Raw genomic sequence first — 11426 nt, 5'->3', positions numbered from 1 at the left:
TTGGGAGATTACACGCTTATTTTCTATTTACCTAGCAGTGAGAATAGACACTCTCCTGGTGACTTTTAATTCCAGTCTGTTACACATTATATCTTGATCAAGGAAATTTAATTAGGTCGGCTTTCTGCATTTTTTGAAAAGCCCTCATGAAATCAACATTCATGTAGTTTGATTTCAATCTCTCCAACATATAATGTTATCTCAATTCCAATTTGTAAATCATAATATTTAGAACAATAAATTGTAACTTTAACATTTTAAGTAGAATAACTGACACAAGGAGAGAGTGACAACTCTCAAGCTAAGTTAAGAGATAATAAGGAAGATTCCAACTTACATGAAATAGTTTCTAGGATCAGATCAATTGCATCTAAAGAATTCGCTTATATCTACTGGCCCTCCTAATTATGGATTTTGAGAAATCAGAGAAGATGAGCATAGGTTTGCAAGCGAACTGAAAAAGTACAACATTGCTCTTCTTTAAAGAGATAGTGGTGGGAAAAGATGACCTAGATAAATACAGACCACCTCCACAAACTCCATAAATCTCTATAAACTCCATAAATCCTGCCTAATGCTTTGCTCCAGTTCTGGGCATTTTGAGATGATAAACTGGAGCGTGTCCAGAGGAGAGCAACCAAGGTGATCAGGAACAGGGACTTACAAAGAACACTTTGAAACATTGGATAGTCTGAAGAATTGTGAGAAGATATGCTTGTCTTTTGATATCTGAAGGACTCTCATTTAGAAAACAGACCAGAATTGTTGAGAGTTGATGACAGGTAAAAAAAAAAAAAAAAACCCCACACATCTAAATTGCCAGGAAGTGGACTTTGATAATGGTAAGAACCGTCCAACAGTAGAATAGAGTCTTTCTTAGGGGAAGATGGATGTGCTGGGGATAATACACTAGTGGATTTCTGTACTTATAAAACATTGAACTAGGTTACCTTCCCCTCACCCAAAAATCTTCTATGTAACATTCCATGATCTTATCATATTTTTTTAAAAATCAACACTGCATTGGTATTTTTTAAAATACTGGATTACAAAACACGAGGCACGAGCAAATTTCTTGCATTCCTGCCCGTATGCTCATCAGAAAAAAAGATATAGAGTGATGTTGATGAGTAAACAAAACTTGAGAAATCATCTCTTGCACAAGGAGAAACGTCTTTTCATCAGTGAAACGTGGAATATTATTGGATCCCAAGTACAATTCAGCACTTGATAAGAGTTGATAGTGAAAAAGCAGAATAGGTATTCAAAGAAACTAATAGATGGTATTAGCAAAGATATTGTTTCATTATTTATTAGCAGTATTTACATTAGTTAAATGTTCCTGAATTCAGAACTCAGGGCAGCAAACACCATGGTTTTTTTTTTTAAAAAATGTCATCATTATTATCATCGTTATCATGATCTATTTTCCCACTACCATGGGAGAATTTTCAAAAGGGGCTGTCATGCAGATTTTAACACCAACCGTGCTCATAACAGAAGATTCAGGGCCCTTGACAGTGAAATCTAAATTATTGAGGCTCTAAAGGTAAAAAAAAAAAAAGGCAACATTATACATAATGAACAATTGGAAAGTAGTGCAAATCTAGTGCAGATATCATATGATTCATGCACTCTGCATCATTTATCTACTAGCTGCCAGTTAATAGCTTTTACCATCAGTCAGAACTTAGATTTATGCGTTATTTTTTTAAATGAAGGATCAATTATTTCTTTACTAATTACATAAAAATTAACCAGTTAGACTTCATGGTCGGCTGATAAATTGTAGATTCAATTCTGGAATGAAATTATGAATACTAAAATAGGCATGTTACAACTAACTTGAGCCAATGTGGATTTGTCACAAACAAATCATGTTAAACTAATTTTATCTTATTCATTAGAATTATTATCTTAGTTGATCTGGAAAATGCTGTAGAGATCCTAGAACTTAGCAAAACATTCAACAATGAAATACTATGAAATATTAAAACAGGGGCTAGAAGATACTACTGTTAGATGAATTCACAATTGGCAAAATGATTGCATCCAAAGAATGTTTGTTAATGATTCCACTTTATCTTGGAAAGAAATATCAAGGGGATGCCACAGGGCTCTGTCCCAAGCTTTGTCTCTTCAATATTTTTATTACTGTCTTGGATGAGAGAATTGAATTATAAAATTAGCAGATAACACAAAGCTGGAAGAGTAGCCAGTATGTTGGAGACAAAGAGAGAATATACAAGATAATCTAAAGTGGTTTGAACAGTGGGCTAAAAAGAATAAGATGAAATTTAACAGGGAGAAAAATAAAGTTCAGCAACTCGGTAACAAAAAGTATAAGGCACAAGTATCAAATTGAGGAAACCTGGCTTGGTTGTAATACCCGAGACAGAGATCTAGGTCTCCTTGTTACCCCAAAATTGAACATTAACCGGGAATGTGATGCAACTTGCAAAATGACAACTGCTATCTTGAAGTGCATAAACTGTATCATAGTATCAAGGTCATAGGAAGCAATTGTTCTTCTGTACTTCCCTGATTCAGACCCCACGTGGAATGTTGTGTCAGTTCAAAATGCACGATGAAGAACTGGAATTAGCCAGAGGTGGGTTCCTACCAGTTCGCACCTATTTGGTAGAACCGGTTCGTCAAATCTACCGAACCGGTTAGAAGAGGTTCCACCAGTGGACACGGAAAGCAGGCCACACCTACAGAAGAGGCTCCAAAAAATTTTGAAACCCACCACTGGAATTAGCTATCAAGATGGTGAAGGGTCTAGAAAACAAATCCTTAAGGAAGCTTAAAGGATCTGGTATGTTTAGCCTACATTGGTAACAAAATTCAAATAACTATCACAAAACAGGGGCTAATCCTATTTGGTGTTTATCAGTCAGAAAGCACATAATGGCAATACAATACAGTACAATACAATACAATACAATACAATACAATACAATATAATATAATTCAGTACAGATACAGATACAGATAGATACAATACAGCTCTTCCTTGCTTTTCTTTCTATTTCAGTACATTATTCTTTCAACGAAAAGCTCAACTGCTTAGAGAAGTTTGGGTATTCTAGATTTCTTAATATATAGGAAGTTATACCTTGCAATTCCAAATTCATATGTCATTACCCAGTATACTACATTTCATTGCAGAAAATGCATCCGTGGTATGCATTATGATGGAATTATTTTCCATAAAAAGAAATATCCCATTGGTTTTACAAACAAACATTCTCCATCCTTTTTCAATGCCTATCAATTGGAAAACTTTGATTAAAAATATGCACTTATTTATTCCATTTTTTTCTAATCTGCCTAAATATAAAGATCTTAGCACCTCCCATTTCTCTCTTTCTTTCATTTTTTAAAATATAACTTTTAAAAATACAATGAAGAAATACCACTTTTGAACTGAAGAGAAAAAGAATAGGGGGAAACAATAAGAAAGTGAAGCAAAGGGGAGAAAAGAGAAAAAAGAGAAACTACTAAAGAAATGGCTTCTAAACAACAGTTATAAATATATTTATATTTGATCCCTTTTTATCATTTTTGTAGCTATCATTTGTCATATTTAATATCAAAATGTGAAACTATACAATCCTTAAGTAAATTAGAACAGTTTTATGTAGCTCCCAACAGATCTAATTTCAGAAGTGCATGGATTGTTAACAGATGTTCAATATTATACATCCAGTCCTAAATCTACGTGGAATCTTTCTCCTTCTACTGGATTCTGAGTGGGATATTTTTACTTGTCCCAGTTTCTGCCATCCTAGCAGTTCAAAAGCATGTAAAAATGCAAGTAGAAAAATAGGAACCATATTTGGTGGGAAGGTAACAGCGTTCCGTGGGCCTTCGGGCGTTGAGTCATGCCGGCCACATGATCACGGAGATGTCTTCGGACAGCGCTGGCTCTTCAGCTTTGAAACGGAGATGAGCACCGCCCCCTAGAGTCGGGAACGACTTAGCACATATGTGCGAGGGGAACCTTTACCTTCAGTTGGTCAGAAATAAATCCTTCCATTCCCCCCACCATCCAGTGAGAATTGATGAAGCTTCTTGGATGAGAAGTGAAGTGTTTTCTTTTTCCTCGGTTGCTTTTTCTAAAGCACCTTTGAGACAACTGGATGACCTGGATGATTGTGAATCTCCATAAACACCTGAAGGCAAATAGCAGAAGTCCTCCGGAGCTCCGATCCAGCTGGGGGACATTTATAACTTCAACAGTAGGGATTCTTACGTCAGTTCAATATATGATTTTCCCATCTGGCGCTCATGTTAGAAAGATTAAAATCCTCACTGACTGTTCTGCTCCGGGCAATGAGGTTCTGCTCGGGCAGCCAGTTAACTCCACGCTTAGGAATATCTTTCAGATCACGTTTATTATCAGGCATCCTTAATAGCAAAACTTACAGTTCAGTGTTAAGATTCTTCTGACTTTCCATGATCTGTCCCATCACGTAGTGTAAAAAGACATTAATTCCTCTAACCCATGCTGCTGGTGCAAAGCTGCTTCTGGTCGTGCCGATGGCGATTCAGTGAGTGCCCAGTAATAAATCAATTTCCCGGGCAGAGTACCCCACTGTCCAATCAGGGAGCACAGATGTGGTCACATGTTATGGGACTACATTTCCCATGAGGTAGTAACATTTCCCATGAGGTAGTTTCTTAAAGGAGACAGCTCTTAATTCCTAAATTAGCTATATACTGTTGGGACAGCACACTGGGACAGCACACTCCCCACCTGGAATTATAAATTCCACTATCAACTAGCCTTTAACTAAAGATAAACAAAAAACATGGCATAAAAATGCAAACTGCCTGCCTAACTAACTGAGTTACACAAAGACATAGCATGACTATCTAATCAACTAAGATAAACAAAGGCTTAACATCAAACATGTAATTAACTGACTAATTAACTGAGCATGCAACTCTACCTAACTGATTAACTGGGTTACATAAGTCATAGCATCAAACAGTGCAAACAATCATGTAAACACAAAGCATGCAAAGCTTGAGGTTCAATCTTCTAGTTCAGTCTTTCGTGGCAACAGTTCTGGGTCGCTGATTGGTCTGGGGTAGAGTTTCTTGATTGGAGTGGAAATCCTCTTCGCGACCTGAGCCTTCATCTGACGAACTAGTTCATCATTACTGGGTGGGGCTTGGTGCACAAGTCCCATAGGCCACGAGTTCCAGTGGACACAAGTCCCTTAGGCCACAAGTTCCAATACATGTCTTTGGGAATGAAGTTCCCTGCTGGTTCTGGCCAGCCACCTGTCTTCTGGCTCAGTAAGGTGGCTGGAGTAGGGGCAGTTGGTATTTCGGGATCCAAAAACTCTGGAACCAAGGCTTGATAGTTGATGATGGCTGCACCTTCTACCACGAGGGTGGTGAAGATGATTACTGCTAAGCCCAACATGAGAGGCTTCCGTCTGGAGAGTTGTTTGAAGCGAGGTGGTTCTTGGGACTGGTTGACAGGTAGTTGTGGTGCTAGTTTCATCTTTCCCAAGATGAGACTGTTCTGGACGTTGTTCTCCCCACCGTAGACGATGTGAACGTTGTTCTCCCCACCGTAGACGATGTGAACGTTGTTCTCCCCACCGTAGATCTTGAAGTATCCTACAGCTGTTACCGCCTTCATTGTGGCGATAGGCAAGGTGGGAACGTACTTGCGCTGGACAGGAATGCCTTGGAGACAACTCAGGGATTCTCGCCATATTGGCCGATCTTGCTTCTGTTGGTTGTGTTGTTCGTTGCTGGACCACATGAAACATAGATAACTTTGATGGTTTTCTCTGACGAGGAATAAGTAGAACATCTGCTGGATGTTGCCCATGATGGCTATGGCTTCATTTCTGGGGTGAATGAGCATGCTGAGTAGACTGTTGGTGAGGTTGGGACTTTTGAAGAGCACTTTATTCAGAGAGGGACCTTGGGATTGCACGCTGGTATCGAAAAGTGCTCGAATCTGGTCTGGCTCTTGTGGCTGGCACTTTCTAAAGGATGGTGAGTGCCAGTATTCTTCATCAATTTTGAAAGGTGGAGCAAGTTCTGTGTGTCTGTTCTGGACCATCTTGTTCGTGATTTGTCTCAGATTGAAAAGGTGAGAGAGGGGTTGCTCATAGTTTTTTGGCAACTGTTGCCTTGGTATGCAAAGCGGTATTGGAGCCATCCAAATCTTGGTGGCCTCCTGTAGGAATTCCTTGACCATGAACCTCAGAAATTCTTTGTTGGTCTGGAACACTGTTGCTCCTAAAACTGGCTCAATCGATGAGGTCATGAAATGTTCTTGGCATGGTTTCAAGTGGGATGTTCTCCCATTACTGAGAGCGGAAGTTGTGAAGATGTTTGTCTGGGTTGGGACCTGAGGTCGATCGACATACACCATCACAAAGATGCCCCTTCCAAGTTCTGTCTCGAGGGTGGATGGGGAGTCCTTTGGACCTTTGACCACTTGTTGAGGGGTGAAAGCTTTGGAGGAGTCTGTTCCAGGCAAGAGCAGGATTTCGGCTTTGGGATCCAGAACAGGAGAGTGATTACTCATGTGCTTCAGGTGAGGTGGGATGCTTGCTACCTCTGGTGTCGTAATCTGACTGTGATCATCTGGTGGGTTGTCCCATTCTAGTAATGGTGGCAGTGGGAGCTGAGCACTCCCATCTAACTCTTCTCTGCAGAATCCATTGACTTCCCTCCCCACCATGCACTGGGACCCGGTGCATGTTGATGGCATGACGTGCGTTTCTTCATTTTGGACATTGATGAGACTGTCGAGAATTGAGTCTCGTGATCCAGATCGAGATTTTCCACCTTGTTCCTGTTGTGGTGGGCTTGGGTCTTCCATGTAGGCCTTAACATGCTTGTGCTGGTTATCTTTTTCCAGCTTCCTAGGACTGTGGCTGAGGGAGGAACAGTTAGCCTTCATCTGTAGAACTTTGGCCCGTATTAGTCTTTCTTTTGCTTCCCGCTTGCGCCGGAGGTATTCCAATTGAGCCTGAGCTTTGGCTTCTGCAGCTGCCTCGTCTGCCTGAGCTTTGGCTATTGCAGCTGCCAACTCTTCCTTCAGCAGCTGCTCTTCTCTTGCTGTCTCTAGGTCTACCTCTGCCATCCCAGCTTCCATTAGTACCTCTCCAGCTGTAGATATCCGTGGCCTTTGGCTGTAATGGGAAGATTGCTGTGAGATGCTGCTACCTGCCTTTGATCGGGAAGATGAGGCCTTTCTGGAGGCATGGGAGGAAACTGCGTGTGACTGTTGAGATGTCGTATGTGAACGATGAGACTTCACTGATGCGGACTTTTCTCCCTGTGTAACTTTTGGACTGGATGCGGATGTCCTCTTAGAAACGTGAGAGGGGGCTGCATGTGACCCCTGAGATGGTGCTCGCGAACGATGAGACACTTCAGATCTGGCGTTTGTTTCTGATGTGTCTTTAGGGTGGGATGAGGACGCTTTATTGGAAGCATGAGAGTGAGCTACATATCACTGTCGAGATGTTTTATACTCAGACTTCTCATCTGGGGCTGTCTCCCTCTTCAGATTGGATTGTATAAGGTCTTTGCTCCGTCGGATCTGTTTTTTGTGCTCTTTGTTTAACATCTGAATGCGCAACATTTTCTTCTGGAGATCTTCATCATCATTTAGTTGTAATTGGATACCACTGTAAAAAGACATTAATTCCTCTAACCCATGCTGCTGGTGCAAAGCTGCTTCTGGTCGTGCCGATGGCGATTCAGTGAGTGCCCAGTAATAAATCAATTTCCCGGGCAGAGTACCCCACTGTCCAATCAGGGAGCACAGATGTGGTCACATGTTATGGGACTACATTTCCCATGAGGTAGTAACATTTCCCATGAGGTAGTTTCTTAAAGGAGACAGCTCTTAATTCCTAAATTAGCTATATACTGTTGGGACAGCACACTGGGACAGCACACTGACACTATTGGAACCAAAATCCAGAGAAGTTAGATAGACACCTGATACATTACAAAGGGCCATAACTGCATGTCAATATGGAATTCCAGTAAATGATTGTAAATCAGTTTTCCCCAAATCAATGTATCAGTTCAAGGATCAGAGACTCTCCTGAACATTTTCTATTTTACTTTTCTCTTTGCACATTTTTGCCTCTTGACAAAAAAAGTGAATTATTTTATCAAACCACAAACCGTCTGCATTTTCCTATATATTTCTGTGATGGAAGCTCAGATTTATGGACAGCGTTTTAGTATTTGCTATCTGCAAAGAAAACTTTATACAGGTTTATCAATCTATAAACATTTGTTTTAGGTAATGATTTTATAAATTTTCAGCACTTTCCTCATTAAATATTTCTCATTGAACAAGTTATATTTGGAGGACTCCTGCATGGCCCCATGGGAGCCTGACAACCAATCAGAATACATTTCTTACCCAGGAACAGGAAACAGAGAGGTGGGACTGAACAGGTTACAAAAAGCCTAGCAAGCCCCTCCCTCAGCCCTTCTCTTCTTCTCCACCAACACTGAAGCATGTGATCACCTTTTCCGTTCAGGGCTCAAGCCATGTGGCCCTGTCCAACAATAAACCATCTTTCCAAGCAGCCTCCGTGTCTCCAGTGTCTTTTCCCCCACTTGGAGCCGAACCCAGAAGGACGTTTCTTTCATCAACCCCCTTTCTTTAAAACAGGTACTCTATTTATATAATTATTTCTTAAACTGCTCCATCCATCCATTTATTTAATGCAATAAGCTTCCAGGGAGAGAGAGAAATGTATCAGAATCAATTCTGTATCATTCATTGTGACACCATGACAATTGGAGTTAACTTTCCAATTCCCTATTTGCATGTGCCTTTGTGGGTTTATTATTCTACTGTCACAATTTACAAGGCTGTCATTCTGGAGATCTTTAGTCCTATTTTATTTCTCATATATAATGGCATCTGACAGTTTTAACCACAGCAAAACAATACACAACACCCTACAAGTTGTTGGAATAAATAAATAGCAGCTAGTCCTGCTGGCCCACCTTATTTCAGAATTTTGTTACTCACGGGCTGCCAGCCTCTGGGCCACTCCCAAGCAAAAGATGGAGACACACCTTCATTTGCTGCAGCTATTCCTTGTTTAAGCAACAGTGTTAGCGTTTTGAGCCAAGGTGGCGCAGTGGTTAAATGCAGCACTGCAGGCTACTGCTAGATCAGCAGGTCAGCGGTTCAAATCTCACCGGCTCAGGGTTGACTCAGCCTTCCATCCTTCCGAGGTGGGTAAAATGAGGACCCAGATTGTTGGGGGCAATATGCTGACTCTCTGTAAACCGCTTAGAGAGGGCTGAAAGCCCTATGAAGCGGTATATAAGTCCACTGCTATTGCTATTGCTTCTCTGACAGTGTGAGAAGGGACTCTCGCAGCAGTTCTGCTAGGAATTTTGCCCACAGCCATGGTTGCAACTATTGGGCAAAGCTTCTAGGCTCAAAACTGATGACATGGCGTTAAACTACCTTCCCTGCGCCCAATGGGAATCCAAAAGCAGGAAAAAAGGGTGGCTTGGCAGCCAAGCAGCTGCACCTCATTATAAATGCTCAGGGTTTTTTTACTGCAAACAAATGGACAAATACAAAATGTATTAAAAACGTGGAAGGGGGCATCAGAAGTTTATTTGATCTGTTTCTTCATGTACAGTAGAGCAAAGGGAACATTTTGTATTTCAAAACTGATAATTATAATGGGTAAAATACTGAAAGTTACTTTTTTTTACATGCTCTTATAAGTCAGCATCCATTCGCTGGATGGAAACTACAGGCAATCCTCATGTCACTTATGACCACATCTGAGCCCAGAATTTATGTTGTTAAATGAGAAACTGGTTTAAGTGAGTTTTGCCTCATTTTACGACTTTTCTTGCCACATTTTGTTAAGTGAATCACTGCAGTTGTTAAATTAGTAACATGGTTGTTAAGTGAGTTTAGCTTCCCCACTGAATTTGTTTGTCAGAAGGTTGACATGACCCCAGGACACCACAACCATCATAATGTTTGTCCAAATGTACCGTATTTTTTGGAGTATAAGATGCACCTTTTCCCAAAAAAAAGAGGGTGAAAATCTGGGTGTGTCTTATACACTGAATACAGCACTTTTGACATACCGAAACCCCACCCCCTTTGCAAAAAAGCACGTGCAGAGGGTTTGGGAGGCTTGCAAAGTGCTCCTGGGGGATGGGGAGGGCAAAAACAAGCACAAAATGGGCCCTTTTTCCTTGTTTTTCCCCCCCCCCCCAGCCCCCAGGAGCACTCCAAGAGCCTCCCAAAGCTCTTCATGCCCTTTTCTTTTTGCAAATAAATAAATAAATAAATAGATATACAGAGGGTTTGGGAGACCCACAGAGTGCAAAAACTTTTTTATTTAATTTACCTCATCAAAATCATGGTGCATCTTATACTCTGATGCATCTTATAGTCCGAAAAGTACAGTAAATACATGACCATGGGGACGTTGCAACAGTCAAAAGTGTGAAAAATGGTCATCGGTCCCTTTTCGCAATGCTATTTTAACTTCAAATGGTCATTAAATGAACTGTTGTAAGTCAAGGACTACCTTTTGCTTTTTCAGCAAATTGGAGAAAAGACAGTTGGCAGGTCCATTTCAAATTAGTTTGGAGAATGACAGTGATGGCGCATGGTAGACAGTTAAATTAATTCATGATTGAGGCAACATAGGAAGTGAGGCTCTTTCCGTAAATTCTTAATTAGTTCAGAATATACACTTGAAAGACAGGATATTTGTAAAGTATTAGGCTAATTAACAGAAGAAAAGATATAGATCTGTACAATTGTATTGCTAGTATAATTTTAATGTTAATAATCATGATCATAAAAGAGGCCTGAACAAATGACCTTATAAATAATGTTCTTCTAAAGTGTTTATACAATACAATAGCAGAGTTGGAAGGGACCTTGGAGGTCTTCTAGTCCATCCCCCTGACTAGGCAGGAAACCTTAGACCGTTTCAGACTGTTTGACTGTTTCCTTGCCCTGACAAACAACAATACACTGCAAGAAATAATAGTGCCATACAAGGGGCAGCTCCCTTACCAGAAATTTCCTTTCCATTTCTTCTTTTCATTGAATATTGAATAAAGGGGGAGGAAATGTGCCAGTCTGTAGAGATGAAAGAAATGGATTATTAAAGACTTGTTATGGCTCACAGACTGAACATATATGAACTGTTCCTGTGCTACATATAGAGACATTTTTTTTAAAAAAAAGATTAATTAATTGATTAATGGTACCTTTCTTAACATTCACATTTAAATCATTCCTATGAAGCATTCCTAACCCCAGCTCCTGCCAACCTAGCAGTTCGAAAGCATGCAAATGAGAGTAGATAAATAGGTACCACTTGCTAGCCCCAGGAGCATGGAGATGTCTTCAG

This window comes from Thamnophis elegans, chromosome 4 (assembly GCF_009769535.1).
Source record: "Thamnophis elegans isolate rThaEle1 chromosome 4, rThaEle1.pri, whole genome shotgun sequence".
Taxonomy (NCBI): Eukaryota; Metazoa; Chordata; class Lepidosauria; order Squamata; family Colubridae; genus Thamnophis; species Thamnophis elegans.
This window is presented reverse-complemented; position numbering follows the sequence as displayed.